At 39.1% G+C, this 26253-nt stretch overlaps 1 long non-coding RNA gene across 3 annotated transcripts in view; it reads left to right on the forward strand.

Moving 5' to 3' along the window:
- Window positions 1-26253, forward strand: part of LOC122471063 — a 63272-nt gene that overhangs the window by 8167 nt on the left and 28852 nt on the right. The gene's annotated exons all lie outside the window — the stretch shown is intronic.

Here is a 26253-nt window from a genome sequence, read left to right on the forward strand (position 1 = left end):
GAAGCTTTTTATCTTGATTATGTCCTAATAATTTATTTCGTTTTTGTTTCCCTTGCCTCTGGAGACATATCTAGAAAGAAGTCGGTAAGGCTGATGTCAAAGAGGTTGCTACCTGTGTTCTCCTACAGGATTTTTATGTTTTCATGTCTCACATTTAGGTCTTCAATCCATTTTGAATTTATTTTTGTGTCTGGCGTAAAAAAGTGGCCCAGTTTCATTCTTTTGCATGTAACTGTCCAATTTTCCCGACATCATTTTTTGAGGAGACTTTTTCCCATTGGATATTCTTTCCTTCTTTGTCAAAGAGTTATTGCTATAGGTTCATTTCTGGGTCTTCTATTCTGTTCTATTGATCTAGTTGCCTTTTTCCCCCAATACCATACTGTTTTGATCACTACAGCTATGTAATATAACTTGAAGTTGGGAATTGTGATGCCTCTAGCTTTGCTTTCTTTTCTTTTTCAAGATGGCTTTGGCTATTTGGGGTCTTTTGGGTTCCATACAAATTTTAGGATTGTTTGTTTGAGCTCTGTGAAAAATGCTGTTGGTATTTTGATAGGTACTGCATTAAATGTGTAGATCTCTTTGGGAAATATAGATATTTGAACAATATTTGTTCTTCCAATCCATGAGCATGGAATGTCTTTCCATTTCTTTGTGTCCTCTTAAATTTCTTTCATCAGTGTTTTATAGTTGTCAGAGTACAGGTCTTTCACCTCTTTGGTTAGGTTTATTCCTTGGTATCTTATTTGTTTTTGGTGCAACTATAAATGAGTTTGATTCCTTAATTTCTCTTTCTGCTGCTTCATTATTGGTGTATAGAAATGCAACAGATTTCTGTATGTGGATTTTGTATCCTGCAACTTTATTGAATTCCTTTATCAGTGCTAGTAGGTTTTTGGTGGAATATTTCAAGTTTTCTATATAGAGTATCATGTCATCGGCAAATAGTGAAAGTTTTACTTCTTCCATACAGATCTGGATGCTTTTTACTTCTTTGTGTTATCTGGTTGCTGTTGCTAGGACTTCCAGTACTGTGTTGAATAATAATGGTGAGAGGGAACATCCCTGTCTTGTTCCCCACTGTAGAGGGAAAGCTCTCAGTTTTTCCCCACTGAGGATGATATTAGCTGTGGGTTTTTCATACATGGGCTTTATATGTTGAGGTATGTTCCCTCTAAACTTACTTGGATGAGCGTTTTTTTTTTTTTATCACAAATCGATGTTGTACTTTGTCAAATGCTTTTTCTGCATCTATTGAAATGGTCATATGGTTCTTATCCTTTCTTGTATTAATGTAGTGTATTATGTTGATTGATTTGTGAATATTGAACCACTCTTGCAACTCAGAAAGAAATCCCACTTAATCATGGTGAATGATTTTTTAATGTATTGTTGGATCCAGTTTGCTAGTATTTTATTGACAATTTTTGCATCCATGTTCATCAGGGATATAGCCTGTAGTTCTCTTTTTTAGTAGTCTTTACCTGGTTTTGGTATCAGGGTAATGCTGGCCTCATAGAACGAATTTGGAAGTTTTTCTTCCTTTTCTTTTTGGAATAGTTTGAGAAAAATAGGTATTAACTCTTCTTTAAATGTTTGGTAGAATTCACCTCTTAAGCCATCTGGCCCTGGAATTTTGTTTGTTTGGAGGCTTTTTGATTACTCATTCAATTTATCTTCTGGTTTATGGTCTGTTCAGGTTTTCTATTTCTTCCTGTTTAAGTTTCATAATTCATATGTTTCTAGGAATTTATACCTTTCTTCCAAGTTGTCCAATTTGTTGGTATCTAGATTTTCAAAGTATTCACTTATAATTGTTTGTATTTCTGTGAGTGTTGGTTGTTATTTTTCCTTTCATTTGTAATTTTATTTATTTTGGTATTGTCTCTTTTTCGATAAGTATGGCTAGAGGTTTATCAAATTTATTATTTTTTTCAAAGAACCATCTCCTGGTTTCATTGATCTGTTCTATTTTTTGTTTGTTTTTTTGTTTTAGTTCCAATATAATTTATTTCTGCTCTAATATTTATTATTTCCTTCCTTCTGCTGGCTTTAGGCTTCGTTTATTGTTCTTTTCTAGCTTCTTTGGGTATAAGGTTAGGGCGTTTATTTGAGATTTTTCTTTCTTCTTTAGGTAGTTCTGTGTTGCTATATCCTTTCCTCTTAGGACCACTTTTTTCCTGCATCCCAAAGGTTTGGGCCATTGTATTTTTTAAAATTTTCTTCTTTGATTTCCTGTTGATCTATTCATTGTTTACTAGCATGTTGTTTAACCTCTATGTATTTGTGGTCTTTCCAAATTTTTTCTTGTGGGTGACTTCTCATTTATAGCATTGTGATCAGAAAAATTTGAATGGTATGATTTCAAGTTTTTGGTATCAGGGTAATGCTGGCCTCATAGAATGAATTTGGAAGTTTTCCTTCCTTTTCTTTTTGAGGCCTGATTTGTGACCTAATATGTGATCTATTCTGGAGAATGTCCCGTGAGTACTTGGGAAAAATGTGTATTCTGTTGTTTTAGGATGGAATGTTTTGAATATATCAGGTCCAGTGTGTCATTAAAAGCCATTGTTTCCTTGTTTGTTTTCTGTTTAGATGATCTGTGCATTGATGCAAGTGGAGTGTTAAAGCCCTCTACTATTATTGTATCAGTATCAATTTGTTCCTTTATGTTTATTATTGTTTTATATATTTGGGGGCTGCCATGTTGGGTGAAAAAATATTTACAGTTGTTAGATCTTCTTGTTGGATTGTCCCTTTTATTATGATGTAATGCCCTCCTTTATCTCTTGTTACAACCTTTGTTTTAAAGTCTAGTTTGTCCAATATAAGTATTGCTTTCTTTTGCATTCATTAGTGTGACAGACGTTTCTCCATCCCCTCACTTTCAGTCTGCAGGTGTCTTTCAGTCCAAAATGAGCCTCTTGTAGGCAGCATATAGATGTGTCTTCTTTTTTGTCCATTCTGACACCCTATGTCTTTTGATTAGAGCATTTAGTCCACTTACATTCAAAGTAACTACTGATTTATATTTACTGTCATTTTATTACTTGTTGTTTCTGAAGATTTTCTGTAATCCTTTCTTGTCTTTGTTACTTTTAGTCTCTCCTTTCCACTCAGTGAGTTCCCTTTAATATTTCTCGCAGGGCTGGTTTAGTGGTCATGAACTCCTTTAGTTTTTGTTTATCTAGGAAACTTTATCTCTCCTTCTATTCTGAATGATGGCTTTGCTGGACAGAGTATGCTTGTTTTTTTTCTATTCAGCAGATTCAGATTTTTCCTATTCAGCACTGTAAATATATCAAGCCATCCCCTTCTGGCTTGCCATGTTTCTGTTGAGAAACCTCCAGTAAGCCTTATGGGTCTTCCCTTGTAAGTTAAGGATGGCTTTTGCCTTGGTGCTTTTAAGATTTTTTTCTTTTTCACTATATTTTGCAAATTTACTTATAATATGTCTTGGTGTTGACCTGCTTTTGTTGATTTTGACGGGAGTTCTCTGTGCCTCCTGGATCTGGATATCTGTTTCCTTCCCCATGTTGGAGAATGTTCAGCTATTACATCCTTAAGTAATTTTCTGCCCCCTTTTTTTCTCTCTTCTTCTGGGATTGTCATTACATTTGATAGAGTCACTGACTTCCCTAAGTCTATTCTCATGTTCCATAATTCTTTCTCTCCTTTGTTCAACTTCATTATTCTCCATTATTTTGTCTGCTAGGTCACTAATTTGTTCCTCTGCTTCTTCCAGCCTGTTCTTCATTGTATCAAGCCTGTTTCCAATCTCATTTTTTAAACTCTTTTATCTCTGTGGTAAGGGTATCCCTGATTTCTATCCTTTCTCAAACCCAGTGAGTATCCTTATGATTGTTGCTTTAAATTCTCCATCAGGCATGTTACCATATCTATTTTGCTTAGATCTCTGGCCATGGCCTGATCTTATTCTCTCATTTGGGATAAATTCCTCCACCTTGGCATTTTGTCTAGGTCTCTGCCTTCATTTGTGTATTAGAAAAGACACTTATGTTTTCTGCTGTTCAACGTAATATCTTTATGAAGAAGAGCTCATGTAGTGTCCACAGCCTGGCACTTCAGGGAGTGTCTCTGGTGTGTGCTGCCTGCACTCTGCTGTTGTGTTGTGGCTTCTCTGTCCTTCGGGCTGGTCGTCTGCAGAGGCTCTCCTCGCCTGTTGTGGGCAGTGTTTGGTCCTTGGCCTGAGTGTGGTGAGCTTTAACTAGGTGTGCTCCGGTCTGCTTGTGAAATGATATCTGATACTACTTTCAGGAGAACTAAGGCCCTGCAGGACTCTCTGGTTGGGAGATGTGGTGTGGGCAGGGGTTTGTGCTGGTTTTCTGGGGGAAGGGCCCGCCCCATTGGGATAAAGGCAAACTTGGCAGAGAGGGGTAGTTTCACCACAGCACATGGGGTTGGGGCTTGGTATAAGCAAGTTAGGCAGCCAGTGTGGGTGCTGGCCTGCTTTCTGCAGGTGGCTCTATCTTTATGCTGAGGGGTAGGAGAAGGAAATGGCTCCAGTCAGCTCCTTTTCTCCCTTAAGAGGTGTCTCCATGAACACTGCCTCTCAGAGACATGCTCCAAGAAATCAAATAATCTCCCAGCTGTGTACCCCAGGCGTTTTTCAGATCACTGTTTCCGTGCTGTCTGCTTCCGGGGTTTTTTTGCCTGCCTACTTTCCAGGAGCAGCACAGTGCCCTCCGTGCTCTATCTCAGTCAAACTGCTGACTTTTAAAACTCTAGACTTTAAGCCCCACTAGTTGCAAGAACTCACGAAATTTAGCCCCTCTCATTTCCAAGCCAATGGCTTTGGGGAAACTTTCTCCTTGTGCATTCCCCTGCGTGCTCCTCTCTCTCTCACTCTTCTCTGTGCCCATGGCTCACTCCTCTCCACAGTACCCACGATCCATTTCTCCCCTAAACTACATCTCTGCCCTTCCTATCATCCTTGATGTGGCCTCTTCTCTCCCATTAGTCAAGGAGTTTGTTCTGCCAGGCTTCAGGTCTATTTCTGGGGTATTTAGGATGATTTAATAATTACCTAGTTGCATTCATGGGATGAGACAAGCCTCAGGTCCTTCTACTCCACCATCATCTCCCCTCTCCTATAAGCCAGTTCTTCCTGTTATTGGTATCTCCTTCGGGTATCAAGGAGTCACGGAAGGCACGGGGCATGGAAAGGTCACAAAAGGCTGACATCAGTCACCTACTACAGTTTTAGTGTACAATGTTCTTCATAGATTATGGATACAAATCCTTTATAAGATACATGATTTGAAAATATTTTCTATCAGGCTAGGGCTTGTCTTTTAACTTTAATGGTATCTACTGAAAAACAAAAGTTTTAACATTTTGATGCAGTCCAATTTATCAATTCTTCTTTTATAGATCATGATTTTAATGTTACATCTAAGAAATCATTGCCTAACACAATTTCAAAAATATTTTAGCTCACATTTCCACTAGAATTTTTACAGATTTATCTCTTACATCTAGGTTTATGATCCGTTTTTCGTTGATTTCTGTGTATGGTGTCCTGTAAAGATTTAAGATTATTATTATTGCCTTCTTTGCATATGAATATCCAATAATTCCATTGCCATTTGTTGAAAAAAATATCCTTTCCCCATTGAATTTCTTTGGCTCTGTCAAAAACCAATGACCGTAAATATTAGGTTTATTTCTGAACTTTCTATACTGTTCCATTGATCTATATGTCAATTTTTATGCTGATCATACTGCCTTGATAATTGTAGCTTTATAATAAGTTCTGAAGTTCCCCTTTGTTCTTTTGTAAGTCATTATCCCTGTACTACTTCTTCCACTGTAGGCAATGGTTTAATTTCTAATCCTAGAAGATTATGAAAGAAGAGATCATCTTTTCCTTTACACCTCTCTCATGTGTTAGCATCTTCTTCCTGGCTCTTATGTAAATCAGTTTTTGCAACATAACATACCACCTCAGAACTAGTGGCTTAATAGAACACACATTTATTTAGCCCACAACCCCAGGAGTCAGCAATTTGGGATGTGCTCAGCTGAGCAATTTGTTTTTCTCTGGCTCTTTTTCATGTGTCTGTGGTCAGCTGCCAGCCCCTTTGGTAGTTCTCCTTCCGGAGGTTGACTGGATGGCAGCTGGGGCAGTGGTGGGTAACTGGGTCATGTGTTTCTCACCATCCACCAGGGTAACCTGAGCTTGTTTCCACGGTGGCGGAGTACCAACAACTCTAGAAGGAAAACTTTTCAATTCTCTGCTAGTGTATCCTCTGTCCCATTGGCCAAAACCAGTAACAAAGCCAAGACTAACAATAATTTGGAAGAGTTTTGCCAAAAGTGAATACAAGGATGTATGAACTAATCGAAGGTACTGCTGGGGTCAATCTACCACAGTTTTTGGCAACACGGTGAAATTACCTGCTTCAAATATGAAGAGAGCCAAGTTTCTGAGTATGAACCAATCAAAATTTAGCAAACCAGTTATTTCAAAGTAACAGTTTGGGGTCATTGGGACTTATTCTTCCACAGATTTCCAATCCATAGAGCCCACATCTCATCCAGTAGCTAACACCAAAGACTAAGGACATAGGGAAAGAAAATGGTTCCTTATAGTTTTCCTTAGGATCACAAAACTTTTAGATTGGGGAAACTAAAAGAGTCCAAAATATTTCCTCAATTAGAACATTTAGGGACCTTCAATTCCAACCCTTCCTATCTTAACATGATTTACTTTTAGAACAGAATAATCTTAGAGATCTTCAGGATCATAAAGACCAAATCTGAAGGTTGTACCTTAGAGCTTCATTGAAAGGGTAGTGCTCTTTACCTGACTAAGTCTAAGCACCAGGGCATCCTGACATTAGGATTCACCACTCCTGTATAAATAATCAAACCACACAAGTGTTTTCCTGTATTTTTTTCTGGAAAAAACATCACAAGCAGCTATTAGCGTTTTGGTAAGAGATGAAGCTTTAATTCCTAATTCATAATAGTCAAAATTAAATCATTTTTATCTTTTTTCTCACTACCTATGTTAGACTTTCTGCTGCCATCACTGTTATGAAAACATTTGGAATATTTTAGCAAATGCGTGGGCTTGGAAGTAGATGAGAGGCAGGAAGCTGCACGGTCTGGGCTCAGATTGGTGAGTTAAGATTACCTGCTTCAAGCTGTAAGTATTTGGTGAATAGTTTCAGTATGTTATAACAGTAGCTATGGATTAAATATATTCTTTTCTTTTTTTTTTTTCCAACATTTATTTATTTTTGGGACAGAGAGAGACAGAGCATGAATGGCGGAGGGGCAGAGAGAGAGGGAGACACAGAATTGGAAACAGGCTCCAGGCTCTGAGCCATCAGCCCAGAGCCCGACGCGGGGCTCGAACTCACGGACTGTGAGATCGTGACCTGGCTGAAGTCGGACGCTTAACCGACTGCGCCACCCAGACGCCCCTGGATTAAATATATTCTTGAAAAAATTTTTTAATGTTTATTTTTGAGAGGGGGGGGGAGAGAGAGAGAGAGAATGAGTGGGGGAGGGACAGAGAAAGAGAAAGACAGAATCCAAAACAGTCTCCAGGCTCTGAGCTGATAGCACAGAGCCCAACATGGGGCTCAAACCCACAAACCGTGAGATCAGGACCTGAGCCGAAGTTGGACGCTTAACAACTGAGCTACCTAGATGCCCCTAAATATATTCTTTGGGTCAACCAGGAAAACTCACCACCTGTGACATTATATTGAAAACAATAATTTAGCAAATAGCTTTGCAAATATAATCTCTTTGAAAACTGGGGTAAATCTGAGTTGTCTTTATTTCAGAACATTATAGATAAAAGCTGGATCAATATGAGAATTTGGGAAGACTTTTCTGGCTAACCTAACCAATTAAATCAATTCCATCCAGGCAATATAAGTAAAGTTGATTTTCTCCTCCTCAGGCAAGTTTGTTGATTAAAATGATTATTTTAGTATTTTATGGTGGGACTGCAGATGTGGAACTGGACCCGACAAATTTAAGTCATTGCCAGTCCAGATCACTTCAGGTGCCTAGTAAGACTAGTTGCTGTTTTTGTTTGTTTATCTGTTTGTTTTTTAAGGTTTATTTATTTATTCTGAGAGAGAGACAGCATGAGTTGGGGAGGGGCAGAGAAAGAGGGAGAAAGAGAATCCCAAGCAAGCTCTGATACAGGGCTCAAACCCACAAACTGTGAGATATGACCTCAGCCGAAACCAAGAGTTGGATGCTTAACTAACTGAGCCACCCAGGCACCCCAGGACTAGTTTCTTAATGTTGGTTGTCCTGGCTGTCATTGTATAAAGAAGCTTCTGAGGAAGTGAAGGCTTGTCCTTCGTCAGAGATAGGTGTAGCTGCCGCCTGGTAGAATGGAGGTTTAATTGAATCACCTGCGGGCTTCAGACTCTGTTTAAATACGTGGATGAAACAAGAAAGATGATGCCTGACAAAGACAAGTGGCTTTGTTAATTAAATTAGCAGTGGAAAATTTACAAGCTTTAATTAGTATAAAATAAGCCACAGAAATAAAGATAGTGATTAAAGCAGACTAATCTGATTAGAATCACAATGTGCGTTGTTACCGGCTAGTTGATGGTAGAGACTCCCCAGCGGAGTCTGGCCAGATGCAGGAACCCACTTGGAAGAAAAGGGTACTTTACACCCAAGCCTGGAGCTGCCTGTTGGATTGCTAAATCATTTGGGGGGGGTGGATTATGCCAGAAAAACACTGTGAGAGGCGTGGGCACTGGTGAATTGATAAAAGCCTTCTTTCTGGAGAAAGCCTATAAAATCCATGACCACCTGCAGTGAAGGGAGCTAAAATTAAACTTCAGAACCCTCACTAACTGAGCAAGATTTCACCCAGCCTCTCAAAACTTCAAACTTATGAAAAGTCTGGAGAGTCAGAAGGTGGTTAAGTTGTCCATACTTTCTTAGTTCACACCCACACAATGAAAGCAGTGTCCATTCGAGACATTTAGACAAAGAATATCCAAGTATCCTGTGTGTTGAGAGAAATGTTAAATTCAATGCAGTACAAATCACAACATTAAATTACCATGTAAATCCTCTCCAATGTTCAGTTTCTTGATCTAACTTCTATCAAATTAATTTTAGTTTATGAGTGTAGGTAGATGGAAACTGTCCACTTCCCTTCCAGCAATTCCCACTTCTCCCCCTATTTTCTGGTTTGTAAAGCTTCCAATCACCTCAAAGTCGAATGCTAAAACAGGTCACGTGTCTCCATTATTTTCTACGTGCATATGCGGCATCGTGCATGAGGCTCTCGTAATATTTAGATAGTCATGCACCAACAGAAACCGTGACAGAACTTCACTTTTCAAACAAATCATAACCAAAGTTTTTAGAAGATATTCAATTATATATTAAATAAAATGGCCTGGTTTATATTGACTTAGGCTTCTAATATTTGGTATCAACTATTTTAAATGTTTATTCCTTCAGTATGGGTTTATTATAAGAATAGATTTTCCTTCGGTGTTGCAAATGCTGAGACATAAGAAGAAATTCATTTTAAGTGGCTCGTCTTATGACAGAAGGTTATGGCCATTTCAAATCAAATCATTTAAAAAAATAGACATTTTTATTGTTAATTTGATGGCATAGATTTCAGCCACAATTGTGTCACCATGGTCTACTGAGATGATTTAGTTCAAAATAAACCAACATTCTTCACTATAGAGTTTTCATTAAAAATATCTACTAAAAGAAGAGAATTTTCTTTGGTGCTTATGGCCAGAATACAAAAGGTGGAGTGAACGACTGCCAAAATATACTTGGATTAAGTTTATTAATTCACTTCGTTATCTGTACCTAATTCATCAATTATAATTCACAATATATATATCGCTTCTCGGCCTTTTGGCTAAGATCAAGTGTATAATTCACAATATATAATTGATGGCTATCACAAAAGATGATATGAAGTTCAATTTCAATTGCACCGCTATGCATTTGATAACAGAAATGTTTTTTTCTCAGCCAATGAATGTTTGTTGAGAACCCCAGAAGATGCAGGATTCTGTCCTGTGCATTGGTATCTTTTTCAAAGAATATATGTGATCTGGTGAATAGATAGGATACTTATCTTTCTTAGATTTTTAATAGAGACACACTGCTAATGTGTATTCAATACAGATATTTAGAGATACAAATAATAGCTAGGTAGGACATTGATTCTTTAAGTTCAGAGTCTGTTCTCCCTTCCTCCCTCTCTTCTCAGTCTGAAAGCTCTTAGGTGGGGCTGAGCAAAGCGGGCAGCTGTAAGTGGCAAAGGCAGTGACACAGGACGGTGTTGCTTGAGCAGGTCAAGGATGGTGTCTGCACTGACTGGGGTGGGAAGTTGAAGCCCCACTGAGAGGGGTTGGGATAAGCAGTTTTCCTGCACAGGGAAGGACAGGTGGAATGCTTACGGAAGCCCCAGAAATGGGTGGAGAAGACCGACTGGGTGAAGAGTCCACCTGTGGGATGATTATGGCCTGGCCTGTGGCGTTGGGGCTGTGGAGGGTGCAAAGGGCATGTGCATAGCCTGCCAAGGAATACAGAGCCCAAGAGGGAGGAGGAGGCTCCCTGTGTGTGGGCACCGGTGGTGTGAGCCACCAAGGGATATGAGGGCTGAGAACAAGGTGAGGAGGGCACCCTGGTGGGAGACAAAGGTGATGGCAGCAGCATCTGTGTGCAGACTGGAGCCCTGCATGCAGACGGCACCTGTGCAGGGGTGAGGCGACTGTGGAGGGGGTGGTAAGAGAGCATCCACATGGGATTAGTGGTGCAGTGGTTTGCTGGGGGCACTGGTCACCCTGCGGCGACTGAGTGAATACGAGAGTATAATGAAGATAAAGAGAGACAAGTTTCTCATTGTAAGAAGCTGAGAAAGACAAAAAAAAAAAAATGGAACAAACCCATGGGGTTAATTTGGAATTATGGTATTGGTTTGAACTCATGGTTTTCAGTATATAAGTATAGATAGATATATACCTATATAAATAAATATTGATCAGGATGTACGTGTGTGTGTATATCTATATCATATGTGCATGCACAGACACACGTATATTTACTACCTGTATCCAAAGAGAGAGCTTAAGAGCAATGATATTCTTGTGTCACCCAGATGCTGAAGCCTAAAATCCATGCTCCAGTAAAAGAACTGGGATGCCTTGGAGAAATGGCTGATTCTAGGACGGATCAGGATAGTTACATAATAAATGTGAGGTATCTCATTATGATGGAAGATAAGGAAGTACTCAAAAGAAAGAAGAGGACATTTCAAAAAGACATAGAAATCCAGATGGCCAAACAAGAGACAGGTTTAGCATCAAAACAAATAATAATAGTAAACATGTTCCTTACAGTAGACTACCAACTGCTTAAGGTATAAAAAGTAAGAGGAAAACCATGTGGCAACCATCGTAATAATAATTCAGGTAAGAAACATCAATGGATGCAACGAAGTGGTAGAAAATTTGATGAGGAGTAGAATAGGCTCTTAAATTACCTTCACAAAGCGATGAAGAGTAATTTCTTCGGTAAAGAAATCTGCCACACAAAACTTAACCAAGTGATCAAGGTGAACATTAACATACAGGACAAAGCAAAATTACATAGCGCTTGATAGGATGCAATGAGACCATAGCATCACATTCGCGATATCTCTGCCAAAAACAGATAACCCAAACATAATCATGAGGAAACATCAGACAGCCAGAGTGGAAGATATTTATCTGAACAACTGGCATGTAATTTTCGAAGTTACCAATGTCATGATAGCCAAGGAAACCCCAAGGAACCGTTTGAGATTGCAGCAGATTCAAGAAACATGGTCACCAAATAGGGTCCTCAATTGGAACCTTTTGCTAAAACACATACTCTTGCCCAGTTGGGGAAGCTTGTATGTGGATTAAATGGTGGTAATAAATTAATATTAAGTTCTTTATTTTATTTATTAAAAAAATTTTTAATGTTTATTTTTGAGAGAAAGAGAGAGAGAGAGAGAGAGAGAGAGAGAGAGAGAGAGAGAGAGAGAAAGAGACAGAGTGTGAGCAAGGAAGGGGCAGAGAGAGAGGAAGACACAGAATCTAAAGCAGGCTCCAGGCTCCCAGTTCTTGCACAGAGCCCGCCTCTGGCTTCGAACTCATGAGCTGTGAGATCATGACCTGAGCTGAAGCTGGACGCTTAACTGACTGAGCCACCCAGACATCCCTTAGGTTCTTTATTTTGATTATTATATTGGGACTTTGCAGGAGAAAATATTACTTGTAGGAAGTACATTCTAAAATAACTGAAGGTAACAGGACATAGAGGCAGCAAAACTATCCTGAATATTTGAAATCATTTCAAATCATTTCATTGAAAAAAAAAATATATCAGGAGTCTAAAACAGTCTGTTTTCCAGAACTGCCTGTGTTATGACCTGGCTGTTTGAGGGAGGAGGACAAATCACTTCAACTCTTTATGTTTCTATTTCTTCACCTCTTAAATAAGGGAGTTGGACTAAAGCACCTCAAATCTCTTTAGAGATCTAATATCATCAGGTTCTCAGGTGTCAATCAGGAACATTGTACTTAGGGGTTAGGCAAGAAGGGGTAAGTGGTAAAAAGCTCTGGAAGAGGAATCATCCTGGTTGCATTTTGTGAGAGTGGAGATTCGCTGTGTGCCAGAAAGAGGAAGAGGGATTGTGCAGGCAAGGAAAGTGCTCAAGCATACAGTCTGAGCAGAAGTTACACAACAGGAAGAGACAAGATCTTATCTTTTTGCTGAAAGGCTTCTTGATTCCCCTCCCTCTCTTCATCCCACCTTCCTTCCTCCCTCTAGCAGTTATTAAGCAGTTCCCACATTCAAGGCACTGGGTGAAATACTGTGGAGGGTAGAGGCAGAAAGGATAGTTTCTGCTCTCAAATTGTCTTCAGTCTGGTAGAAGAGGAAACACACAGATAAAGCAACAGCAACCACAACACCCCCAACAGCACCAAAATCCCCCCCAAACTCTGCTTAAACTACACCAAGTTTGCCACTCTGAGGTTCAGAATTGAATTAGCTTCTTTCTTGTTCAACAATCATTCTCCCTCCCCTCCCCCAAAGCATTCTTTCCCCTTATTTGATTGTTTTATAGACTAGGTGACATGTGGCATTGATAGCTGTATGTTTTATCAGGAAAAAAATAAGCCTTGGTCAAGTGAGCAGTACTCTACAGACTATCTGCTTAATGCCTCTAGGAATAAAATGGAATTTATCTCTTTGATTTTTAAACCTCAGAGAAACTCTGCTTCCCTTTTCCTACCACAGGAAAAACTGCAATTTAACAATTGATACGTGAAATGATTAATTTTATTAGGGTAAAATTGTGAAATAAAATACAATGTGAATTGGGTTCCTCTTAATATAAGCCATCTTTTTAGGCTGGTAAAATAATAATATGTATTAATTTATATAATATTGTTATAACACTGTACTGTGCATTATATTGTAACGTCAGGGAATTTATATGTATGCCACTGAAAATCAGTAAGGGACTTAATCCACAAAATCCATATTATTTTCTTTATCAGTCATTTTGGAAAAGACAGAAAATTATAGTGCTTGAATAAAATATGTTTTTAAAATGAATTTTCCAAATAAAATTTCCCCTAATGTTCATCCTTGTTCATTAAGCCCACATAAAAGGGACCAAAGCAGCCATTAAGTGGAGGTTCAATGACTCTCTGTTTAAAGGGAACGCTACGGTTCCAACCCATAATGTGTCTATTGTTTTGGAAAATGCTAATTGTTAAATTGATTGTGATATTCATGTTCTGGCACTCCAGCTGAACACTGCACAATGCCCCATGTGATGATGGAGAAGAGCTTGCTGTTTGATGCACAGTGCTTGGCATGTCCACGTCTATCTCAGTTGTGAAAGGTTGTTTCAGGACCTTGTTTTTCTAAATGTGAATGGCTCAGACAAGAGAACGGTAACACAAGATACTAAATTATGCTTATTCCTTTCATCAGTGAAGTCGCTCAGATGAATAGATGGGGAGCAAGGAAACTGCATGTTACATATTTATAATGGATTCTGAGGGTGGCTGAGAAAGCCAACGCAGCATGGTTGAGTGCAGGATGTACTGGGAGTTGGGAACGTGGTTCTGGTCCTGCTCTGGCTCTCTGACTGTGATATTGGCACATTACTCTTTGGGATCTTATCTAAGAAGAGAGGATTAGGACAAAATATTTTCTGAGTCCCTTCCAGTGCTTTTAATATGAAATATCACTATGTTAAATTTCTCGCTTGTTACGGCACTTAATATGGAAAACACTGACAAATAACTTCCAAGTAATTTTTCATCAGATAGATACCAAGTCCCTTTTATGTTCTGAGAACTGTGTCTATACCAAAAGTGTAGGATTAATACATGTAGCATGTGTTATCAGGAGTGTATAATTAGCCTAATACTGGCAGACTAATGATAAATTTAGGGCGGTGATATTATAACAAGTCCCATAATATAACTAAATGTAATGCACGATCCCAGATTTGATGCTCAAACAGAAAATAAATATTGCTATAATGAACATTGTTGGAAAAATTATACTGAATTAATATCAAATTTCCTGAGGGAGATAATTGTATTGTGGTTATTTGAGAGAATATCCTGGTTCTTAGGAGAGAGATGCTGACATATTTGGGGTCATGATATCTGCAACCCAGTCCCAAATGATTCAGTAAAATGTACGTTTATACACATACGCTTATACACATGTATGAGAGAGGCTGAAAGCAAACACAGCACAATGTTTACAATCGGTGAAAGTAGTATATGGATATTCCCCACCCCCCCCCCCCTTTTTTTGAGAGAGAGACAGCAAGAGGGGAGAGGAGGGGCAGAGGGAGAGAGAGAGAACCTCAAGCAGGCTCCACACTCAGTGTGAAGCCTGACGCGGAGCTTGATCCCATGACCCTGGGATCATGACTTGAGCCGAAGTCAAGAGCCAGATGCTCAATGGACTGAGCCACCCAAGTGCTGGGTATTGCTTTATGATTCTTAAATCTTTTCTGAACATAATAGCTAGAAAAAGTAATGTGTGATAAAATGTTACAGGAATGCAAGATAATTATAATAGCTAGTCTAATAAAACAGGATGTTAAACCATCTCATTTTATAAGTCTGCGGCCCCACAGATGAAACATATTGGTGACAAGTGTCCAGTGATTGATTGTGAAGAGTAGCTCCATTCTCATCCCCCACCCCCACACCCCCACCCCCACTGGACGAGGTAAGATGTGGCCCAGATCATGTCCAGCTCATTGGTTTCTTCCAGCTCATAGGCAAGAAGATTATTCTGAGGCACAAGAATGGTTAAGTAACTTGCCCGAGGTCACACAGTAGGTGTGACCAAGGAGTCAAAATCAGGCTTTGCCAAGTGGTCTCCTACCTTTACCACTCTATAGTGCCTCTAACAATCTTATGTGAACTCAGTTTGGATGTTTCATGTTTTCTTTTTCTTCTTTCTGTCTACTTTTTCAAGTTTAGTTTGGAACAAAAATGTCCAAAGGAGCTCAAACCACGGTTGGATTATTATTAGTGAATTAGACAAATTGAAACTTTGCTGATCGGATTACTTCCAGAACCCTGATCGTTGTGATTTGGCCTGTTGTAATGATTGTAAATGGTTATCAGTGATTTATCTGGTCATTGATTTTGAAGACTTTTAGAGCAATAAGATCTAGTATATGTAGCAAATTGGGTCTTTAAGTATATTTTTTAATGCATATAAAATCTGTATATCTTAAAGGAAATAACATCCAATTCATCATGAGGAGAACTGAGATTAAAATAGGAAGACTGATGTTGAGCACACCTTCTCCGAGCTTTTCTCAGCGCTACTCTTATAGGAATGGTGTCTCAGGAAAGATGCTAGATCAGCTTGAGGCAGGATAAGACTTCATTTTGAGTTTAGGGAGCTGTAAGTATTTTGGAAAATACTCAGGAATAAAGTCATGAAATTTTCTTTTCACGTTCATAAAAATATAAGGCACGGTCACTTAGACAAAGACACTTTGGGGTGAAAATGGTGAATGCTCAAGAGCCTTTAGAAAAATTATCTACAAGGGTGCTTTACTATTAGAAGAGGAACTGGCATGGTAGGAGAGAGGTTACACTTTAAACTTAAAGGAATATGGTAATCTTTGGATTCTGCAATTTGGAGCAAACTAGTCTTGCATTTTATTCCTCTGATGTTTGTTTCTTTTCACTGTGAAGATTCAACCTCCAAAGCAGAACCTGACAGGTTGTGCTCTGCTCATCCAGCCTTCTGGGCATCTGTCTTCAGGTGAATTATAGCAGCAAATCTGGGAGTTCACTCCTGTTCTCGGTGCTCGTTCATCTCAACCGAGTGGCAGCAGAGGCCTTAAATGAGCCATACAGAAGTGCGTGCCACAAACATCTTCAACTGGGAGTTTTGAATAATGTTACTTTTAGGTTTTCAAAAAAGTTTTCTCCTGTTCATCACGAAGCCTAATGAAAGCCTATTTTGCATTCTGAGAGGAGGAATTGTAATGTGAAAATGTCTCAGAATCCAAATTATTTAAGCAGTAATCCAAAGAAGTTCCTTGTCAGAAGCAATATTATTTTGTACGTGCTAGAGAAGAGGAACCCTTGAGCGCTATCCCCCCAGAACTCTTGAACAGTGACCGGTGTGTATATATCGTGAAGAGAGTTACGCCATTAATTCTTGATACGTAACGCATTCCTTTCTTTGTATCTGATATTATTTTTAATAGTATTTCTGTCAATTCTCTTGAGATAACAAGTTGTCTACATTGGAGACATTTTTATTCATTTTCTCTGAAATTTATACCTTTTCCTCATTTTACTTTCTTTTTTTCAGTTTCACTGAGATGTAATTGATATACAGCACTCTACAAGGTTAAGGTGTACAGCATAATGACTAGACTTACACATGTTGTGAAATGATTCCCACAATAGGTTTAGTTAACATCCAATATCTCATAAAAATACAAAAAAAAAAGTTTTTTTTTCCTTGTGATAAGAACTTTGAGGACTTCCTCTCCCAGAAACTTTCAAATATACTGTATAGTTGTGTTAACTATAGTCACCACGTTATACATTCCATTCCCAGGACTTGCTTATATTATAACTAGATGTTTCTTCCCTTTGACCACCTTCCCCCATCTCCCCCACTCCTTGCCTCTGGTAACCACAAATCTGATTTTTTTTTCCCAGATTCTAGATGTGAGTGAGACCATGAAGTATTTGTTTTGTTTTTTTTCAATATATGAAATTTATTGTCAAATTTGTTTCCATACAACACCCAGTGCTCATCCCAAAAGGTGCCCTCCTCAATACCCATCACCCACCCTCCCCTCCCTCCCACCCCCCATCAACCCTCAGTTTGTTCTCAGTTTTTAACAGTCTCTTATGCTTTGGCTCTCTCCCACTCTAACCTCTTTTTTTTTTTTTTTCTTCCCCTCCCCCATGGGTTTCTGTTAAGTTTCTCAGGATCCACATAAGAGTGAAAACATATGGTATCTGTCTTTCTCTGTATGGCTTATTTCACTTAGCATCACACTCTCCAGTTCCATCCACGTTGCTACAAAGGGCCATATTTCGTTCTTTCTCATTGCCATGTAGTACTCCATTGTGTATATAAACCACAATTTCTTTATCCATTCATCCGTTGATGGACATTTAGGCTCTTTCCATAATTTGGCTATTGTTGAGAGTGCTGCTATAAACATTGGGGTACAAGCGCCCCTATGCATCAGTACTCCTGTATCCCTTGGGTAAATTCCTAGCAGTGCTATTGCTGGGTCATAGGGTAGGTCTATTTTTAATTTTCTGAGGAACCTCCACACTGTTTTCCAGAGTGGCTGCACCAGTTTGCATTCCCACCAACAGTGCAAGAGGGTTCCCGTTTCTCCACATCCTCTCCAGCATCTATAGTCTCCTGATTTGTTCACTTTGGCCACTCTGACTGGCGTGAGGTGATACCTGAGTGTGGTTTTGATTTGTATTTCCCTGATGAGGAGTGACGTTGAGCATCTTTTCATGTGCCTGTTGGCCATCCGGATGTCTTCTTTAGAGAAGTGTCTATTCATGTTTTCTGCCCATTTCTTCACTGGGTTATTTGTTTTTCGGGTGTGGAGTTTGATGAGCTCTTTATAGATTTTGGATACTAGCCCTTTGTCCGATATGTCATTTGCGAATATCTTTTCCCATTCCGTTGGTTGCCTTTTAGTTTTGTTGGTTGTTTCCTTTGCTGTGCAGAAACTTTTTATCTTCATAAGGTCCCAGTAATTCATTTTTGCTTTTAATTCCCTTGCCTTTGGGGATGTGTTGAGTAAGAGATTGCTAGGGCTGAGGTCAGAGAGGTCTTTTCCTGCTTTCTCCTCTAGGGTTTTGATGGTTTCCTGTCTCACATTCAGGTCCTTTATCCATTTTGAGTTTATTTTTGTGAATGGTGTGAGAAAGTGGTCTAGTTTCAACCTTCTGCATGTTGCTGTCCAGTTCTCCCAGCACCATTTGTTGAAGAGACTGTCTTTTTTCCATTGGATGTTCTTTCCTGCTTTGTCAAAGATTAGTTGGCCATACATTTGTGGGTCTAGTTCTGGGGTTTCTATTCTATTCCATTGGTCTATGTGTCTGTTTTTGTGCCAGAAGTATTTGTCTTTATCTTATGTCACTTAGCATAATGCCCTCAAGGTCCATCCATGTTGTTAAAAATGACAAAATTTCCTTCTTTTTTTTTATGGTTGAATAGATATTTTCCTTTTGCTGTTATCCTGTGACAAATACAGGCCATAATATGAATTAACCGTTGGTTGCATTTAATTGATTTATTATATAATGCTTGCTTTACTTTCTGGTTGGTTCATGTATACAAGTACTGTTTCTGTTCAGTTTGGGAGACATGCTGGGGTCTCAACAGAGAGGGGGGGAATTAAAGTTATACACAGGATCAGGCTAATGGAATTCTCCTGTGGAGAGCTGGTGGTCTGTACACGGGGAAGGCTGGTGTTTTATATAACAGTGCCCAGGAAACAGTGGTGACCTTGGTGACAATCCAGGTAGGGTTGCTGTCCCAGGGATCTAATCAGTTGAATAGGACATGGACACAGGAAGTCACCAGACAGGGGTAAAGATGCAGTTACAAAGATGTGATCACCTTAGTTTCAGGGAGTTCTAGCTTTAAGGAAGGTCACAGCCAGAAATTTAAGGGTGGAGGGAGTATGCCTAGTCCCTGAGGTTGGAAGTTTGTTGGTAAAGTCTTAATGCATTTGAGGTCTAACCAAAAGGGCTAAATTTCAGGACAGAACCCCAGCCCCGGTGGCAGAAATAGTAGGCTCTCTCCAGAATGCAAAGGGTTTTCAAGATAAATTCAGACTGTGACCAGGCCTTAGTCTAAGCTGGTGACTGGATTATGGATACTGAGTTGGGTCAGAAAAATAAATTCCATTTTTCTTTGTTGGTAGTTCTGGGATTCATTGCCAGTTAGGATTTGTTCAGGTGCTTAGTGAGGCTAAATTTTTCAGATACAGGATCAACAGTATTAGGGAAGACTTCAGCGGTCAGGAACCAATAGATTATAAAATTTTTGAAGATGCTTATGTCTGTTTCTATCTCAGCTCCCAAAGCCTGGCACAAGGCGGATGCTCAGAGTAGGTGCTGAGTTGACATTTGTGAATTGTGCAGTCTGGTTCCCAAAGGATATTAAGTAAATAGTTACATCCATGTCAAGATTTGCATGTCTAGATCTGCTTAGAATGATTCTAGGATATATTCAGATGAAAGATCTAGTTTATTTTCCTATTTATGAGAATGATATTTAAAAATATTTCCTTTTAGTGTTTCACTTACTAAACTAAGTTAAAATATTAGCCCTTTTAAAAACAGAATTAAACCTCATACTCATTTCTTTATACCTCTAGATCAGTTATTAAGAATGCAACTGTGGTGAGGCTTGCCACATTGAAAAATTAACATTACGGAGATGATATTTCTGCCAACTTCAGAGTTAAGACATTGCTGTCATTATTAAAGCAGGATATTTTTCATATATATAAATGACACTTCTGAAAACAATTAGAGGAAGTGCCGCTTGAACATTAACGGGGGATTTGTCCTATGTCATTCACATTCCCTCAACTCATTTGCCTTAGGAATGTTGCACAGACTTACATCTCTCAGACATTTTGTCCTCAGGGGTAGTATATTTCCTCCCCCCCCCCCCCCCCATACAGCAATTCACAATCCAGTGTAACAAAGCATGTATATTTTCCATTGTATTCCATTATTTTTCCTGCCTAGGGGCTCTGTTTCCTTATAAAATTGTGCTTGCTGAAATTTCCTTGGTAGTTACTAAGTTCAACATGCTCTTTTTTCCATATACGAGACCAAAACTCAGAGAGTTCACATAACTTTTTGCCTGTGGCCGGCCCAACAGTTGCTAATGCCTACATCCAGATATCCTATTTTCCAAACTATTCATTTTTAAATATCATCTATCTCAAATTTGAAAACCACTGATGAAGTACTTATTTGATTATTTTTTATCACCATCTATAACCAGTGGATTTGTATGATCCCTATTGCAGGCTTCTCCCCTTTTTGAGTACCGTCTACTGTTCTCTAATTAACTCCATTGTCAAGCCACATGACAACATCTAGATATCTGAAATACTCTGTAACAAGTCTTTGTGTTCTCATGAAGGGCAATACTTAAATGAAAACAAATTTTTTAGGGCACCTGGGTGGCTCAGTCAGTTCAGGGTCCAACTTCAGCTCAGGTCATGATCTCATGGTTTGTGGGTTCGAGCTCCGCGTCCTGCCTCAGGTTCTGTGCTGACAGCTGGGATCCTGGAGCCTGCTTTAGTTTCTTTGTCTCCCTCTCTCTCTGACCCTCCCCTGCTCATACTGTCTCTCTCTCTCTCCCTCTTTCTCTCTCTCAAAAATAAATATTTTTTTAAAAAGAAAAAAAACCAGGAAAACATTTTTTAAAGTAGCCAAATATCCAAATGTTTTCTAAATTGCCATGTTTAGGGACACCTGGGTTGCTCAGGGTGGTTGAACACCGACTTACTGGGCTCAGGTCGTGATCTTGCGGTTTGTGACTTTGAACCTTACATCGGGCTCGCTGCTATCAGCACAGAGCCCACTTTGGATCCTCTCCCCCTCTCTCTCTCTGCCCCTCTTCTGCTTGCGCTCTCTCAAAAATAAGCATTAAAAAAATAAAAATAATAAAACGAATTCCCATATTTATGGCATTCTGTGGAGAAAGTCTCCAGATAAATATCTATAAACTTTAACCTTCAAACAAAAATGTCTTCCATGTGGATATTTCCTAAAGTCTATCCATGTTGTTCTGTGTAAGAAACTGAAAGACTAATGTTGCCTCTGCAGAAATACCAACTTAATGTTTTTGAATCCATCTTTCATATTACCTCATCTATTACAATGTAACTACATTTACGTTTATATGGGTATTGTGTTCTTGATGGTATCTTCTGATCTGTATCATCATCAACGTGAACATTAAGCCCATAATTAATGTAATACCAGCAAATAGAAAGTAAATATTTGCCAAGCATTATCAATTAATATGTACTCTGGGCCACGAATTTATGTATCTCTCTGTATCTGCCTTTTTTTCTTTATAGATGATGTTGCATAAACATACTCAAATACTCTGAAAGCTCAGGTTAACTGTATTTAAAATCATATTTTGCATGGCAATACAGGCAGCAATTGGCCTTGTGCAGGCACTTCTTTGAAAGGGATACAGAAGGGTGCCTGGTTGGCTCAGTCGGTTTGGATTTCAGCTCAGGTCATGACCGCAGGGTAGTAAAATTGAACCCTGTGTTGGGCTCCAAGCTGGGTGTGGAGCCTGCTTAAGATTTCCTCTCTCCCTCTTCCTCTGCCCCTCCCTTGCTCACCAAATGTGCTCTTTCTCAAAAAAAAAAAAAAAAAAAAAAAAAAAAAAGGGATATTGAAATTGTCATTAATTCTCATTTGCATTAGATTCAAGTGTATATCCTGAATAATGCCTCATGCACTTATATTGCCTCAGGATTTTATAAATTACTCCTATAAAAATAAAAAGGAGTTAATTGAAAAGAATAGAACTTATAGCATACTAAACAATATTTGGCTTATTAGTTAACTCATATATATAAAATTAATTTATAAACATTATATGTGTGTTTAATATAACTCTATATGTATATGGCCACTCATTTATGTATACATACTCCTGCCCATATAGTCAGTACCTATTAATTGAGCACTTACTTGATTCCAGGCACGTGGCTAAGACAGGAAATACAGCATGAACAAGACAAGCCTGGCACCCATTCTCCTAGATCCTGTCAGGCACAAGAGCGCCCCTAACTTCTCCCTCGGCAGGCATGGCACAAAGACGTCCGTGCCCCTGAGCCTGGATCTCCTCAGGTCGGGGCTCTTTGGCAGGGCTCTTTGACTGGATCAAGAATGGCATGGGAATCAAAACCTATTTGCCATTCCTGACTGTATATTTACATGTATACGTAGCAGGCTGTTAAATTAGATGTTTCCATCTAGAGACCCAGGCACAATAGATAACAAGAACCAAAATAAAATTTGCCCTAGACTACCATGATGAAAATTATTAATTCAAGTTTGAACTTTTTACTTGGGGACTGGTTACATGATTTGGGGTCTCTTTCCAGGAGCCCTTCAAGAAGATCAAAAGTAAGGGTTGACTGAGACTGGGAAACGATTTTGTGAGAACAGTTTCTCTGTAGAAATGGTATTAAGAGCCACAGCGCCCTTCAGGGGTACAGCCCTTTCACCTAAGGCTACGGACGACTTGGCAAGTTTGCAGTTAAAGGACCACAGGGCACTGGTGCCCCAGTCAGGCTCGAGAAACCTGCACTGCTTGTGTGGAAGAGAAGAATGCTACGGTTGGGAAGAAAATTCATTCCTCACCAACACACGTTAATAGGGTGTGACTCCAGCATCAGAGGGCATCATGCTGATGACATTTAAAAATGAGTCCTGCCCATGGGGTTTTCCCTCCCGGGTAAGAGGATCCAGATGCTAACTAGCCATCCCATCGGGGACAGAAGCTGAAGTGGGACTGAAAGCCACAGGCTCAAGGAGAGACACTGCCATGTCACAGGAGTGGCAGTTGATGGGGCCTGCAGAGGGAACTTCAAAAAACTCACATAAGCACCTACACAGGAAAGTCAGCTTTAAAACACCTGCAAGGTCTAGAGAGCATGACACCTGCCTATGACAGTGGTGGTCATGTAGGAAGTACAGGTATTTCCATTAATTTTATATCCAAGCTCCCCAAACATTAGCTGGTGGAAGCAGAAAGGAAGCTTCTTCTTCCCCACTGCTTGCTACAGGCTTCAGCTGAAGGCAGAACTGAGATTTAAGTTTAAATCAAGTTAGAACTTTGCAATATCTGGGAAAGGAAATTTACATTGCTTGAGCAAATTTGGTAAAGTTATCATAGCCCTTTCTATTATCTCAGAGTGGCCAAAAGGTTTCTAAAGGTCTTCATTGTCACTCAAGGGCAGGAGATGGGCTGCAAATACTGAATGAGTTTAAAGGGATGGAGGGAAGCAAAAATAAAACTGCTTATATAATTCACTCATTCATTTATCCATTCATCCAGTGAATATTTATTAAACACCTTCTATGTGCCAGGCACTGTTTTCAGTGCTAGATACATGTGAGTGAAAAAAAAAAATACTAAAAAAAAAAATCTTCTGCTCCACAGAGTTTTGTTTTTAATTTTTTTAAACGTTTTATTTATTTTTGAGAGAGAGACCAAGTGTGCATGGGGGAGGGGCAGAGAGGGAGGGAGCACAGAATCTGAAGCAGGCTCCCAGACGCAGGGCTCAAACTCACGAACCGCGAGATCATGACCTGAGCTGAAATCAGACACTTAACCAACTGAGCCACACAGGTGCCCTTGCTTCACAGAGTTTTACACTTAGGGAGTGTATGTTTAATGTCAAGGAGATGCATACACATAAGCACACAATGATGAACAGGTGTACGAGTGAGTTGCCCAGACATTCTATTTATTTTCTACCTTTTCTTTACAGTTTTGGTGAAACCCAAAGGTAGTATAGATAAGGAAATCTCATGATTCTGGTCTTCTCTGTTGACACGATTATATGTGAGGCTGTCCTTGAATGAGTTCTATGATCATGTTCATTCATATTGCCGTATTCCTGCATCATGGTTGCTAAGTTAATTCCCCAGCTCTCCTAGTCTGCAAAGTTCAACCTTAAAGTACTGCTTTCTCCCCCAACTATGTATATAACTCAACTTAATTTGGCTTTGGATATTTTGTTATAACACTTCAGGTTTATGCTTAAAATTGTTTCTGGGGCATAAAAATGGGCCACTGTCCTGCTCTTCAGTACACAAGACCATTGAGAAGAAATGTGGACTGTGCTGACAATTTCTGCATGCGTTTCCAGGCAGGGTGAATGAGCAGGATTTGTATAATGCAATTTAATCAGGATCTGACTCGTCATTTGCTTTGACCACTCCTCTCTCTTCCCCCTGTGACTCCCAAATGCACACGGAGACATAGCTTGCCCAGCAGTTCCTACTGGTACAGGGCTGGACAAAAAGAACACTGACTCACAATGGGAAGAGAAAAACGTTTATGCTGAATGCTCTGTTGTGGTGTAAAATATCTTAAATGTAGTGTGCAGCTGTCTTTCTGAAAAATTTGCTCTATAATTCTTTCATCTTCACTTATGTGTGGTGGACCTAACTTCAAACCAATGAAGTCCAAATTTTACAGTTGAAACATTTTGATCATTTAGCAGAAGGAAAAGGAAGTCCTCTTTTAATTAAAACATTAAAATGATTACTGATCTATATTTAAAATGAAAAATTTATAAAACACACAAAATTTTAAATTCTCCTGATAGACATTTGCTTAAAAACTTTTTGGGCGTACCTGGCTGGCTCGGTTGGTAGAGAACGTGACTCTTGATCTCGGGATTGTGAGTTCGAGCCCCACACTGGTCATGGAGCTTACCTAAAAAAATAATGTAAAAAAAGCTTTTTGAAAATATCATGCCCAGTTTCTTCTCATAACAGGGGTACCTGTTGCCTAGTTTCGGGCCCAGAGGCTTTTTTAAATGCCATAGTGATGTTCCTTAAACTGTCACTTGAAATTTTTTTTTAAAGTTTTAGTTCTCATGTATAGTAAGAGCCCTTCAATGTTTTTGTCAATGTAATTTAGCCATTATGAACAACCGGTTTGCATGAACAGTGTTTATTATATACTGGGCCACTTCTACTTGTGATATGGATAAATAACATTTTACCGTCAAGTTTGTTCAACGAAACCATTATTGCTTTCTTGCTGTGCAGACACGGCATTGGTTTCTGCGTCTGCTAAAAAATAGTACCTGCCTTTGAGAAGCATATCATCCAATGTGTTGGGACGAAAGAGAAATGTAGACTGTCATTTATACTTTTATAGTGCATAGGATGTAAATTTGTAATTTTAATAAAAAGTGTTAAAAGCCGAGGTAAAAATATGTGCAGATTGTTACCTATTTCTTCCTAATTTCTAATTCCTGACTCCTATTAATGACAGGACTGGCGCTCTGACACGAGACAACAGGTTATAAGGAAAGGTTACACATAAAATTGGTCAGAAAGACTGCGAATGCTGTTGTTGCACGCATGAACTGTGAAGGGTGCTGTTAATCCTGAAGAAGTATGTGTTAATCAACAACATATATTGAATACACTGGTTAAAGCTGTCTGATTAATCCAACAGTAAGTGCTCTAGAGCCATTAAATTGAGCTTGCAGAGAATTATCATCTACTTGAATCTTTTTCATTTACCAAATGCTCCTAATATATTATTTACCACTCACTGGTTTTTGAAGTCACAAGAGTAATGCTATTTGGACACTTAAAAATACATAACTGGAGATAAATTAGCAAAATAATAAATCATCCAACAATTCATCTTACCTTTCTAACCTTACGTCATAGTTAAAGTGTTACTCACGAGTAAATCTCTGGAGACACTGTGATAGTATAGTGCCTAGTTTCAAAGTACGTATTCATACAAAATTCCCTTTGCCTGCCAGCTGGAGCTAGAATTCTGAGAATTGTACACTTCAAGTACATATTTAAGGAAGAGCAAGTATGTCGACCGTGATAGAAGATACATAATGAACAG

Source organism: Prionailurus bengalensis, chromosome B1 (genome assembly GCF_016509475.1).
Source record: "Prionailurus bengalensis isolate Pbe53 chromosome B1, Fcat_Pben_1.1_paternal_pri, whole genome shotgun sequence".
NCBI lineage: Eukaryota > Metazoa > Chordata > Mammalia > Carnivora > Felidae > Prionailurus > Prionailurus bengalensis.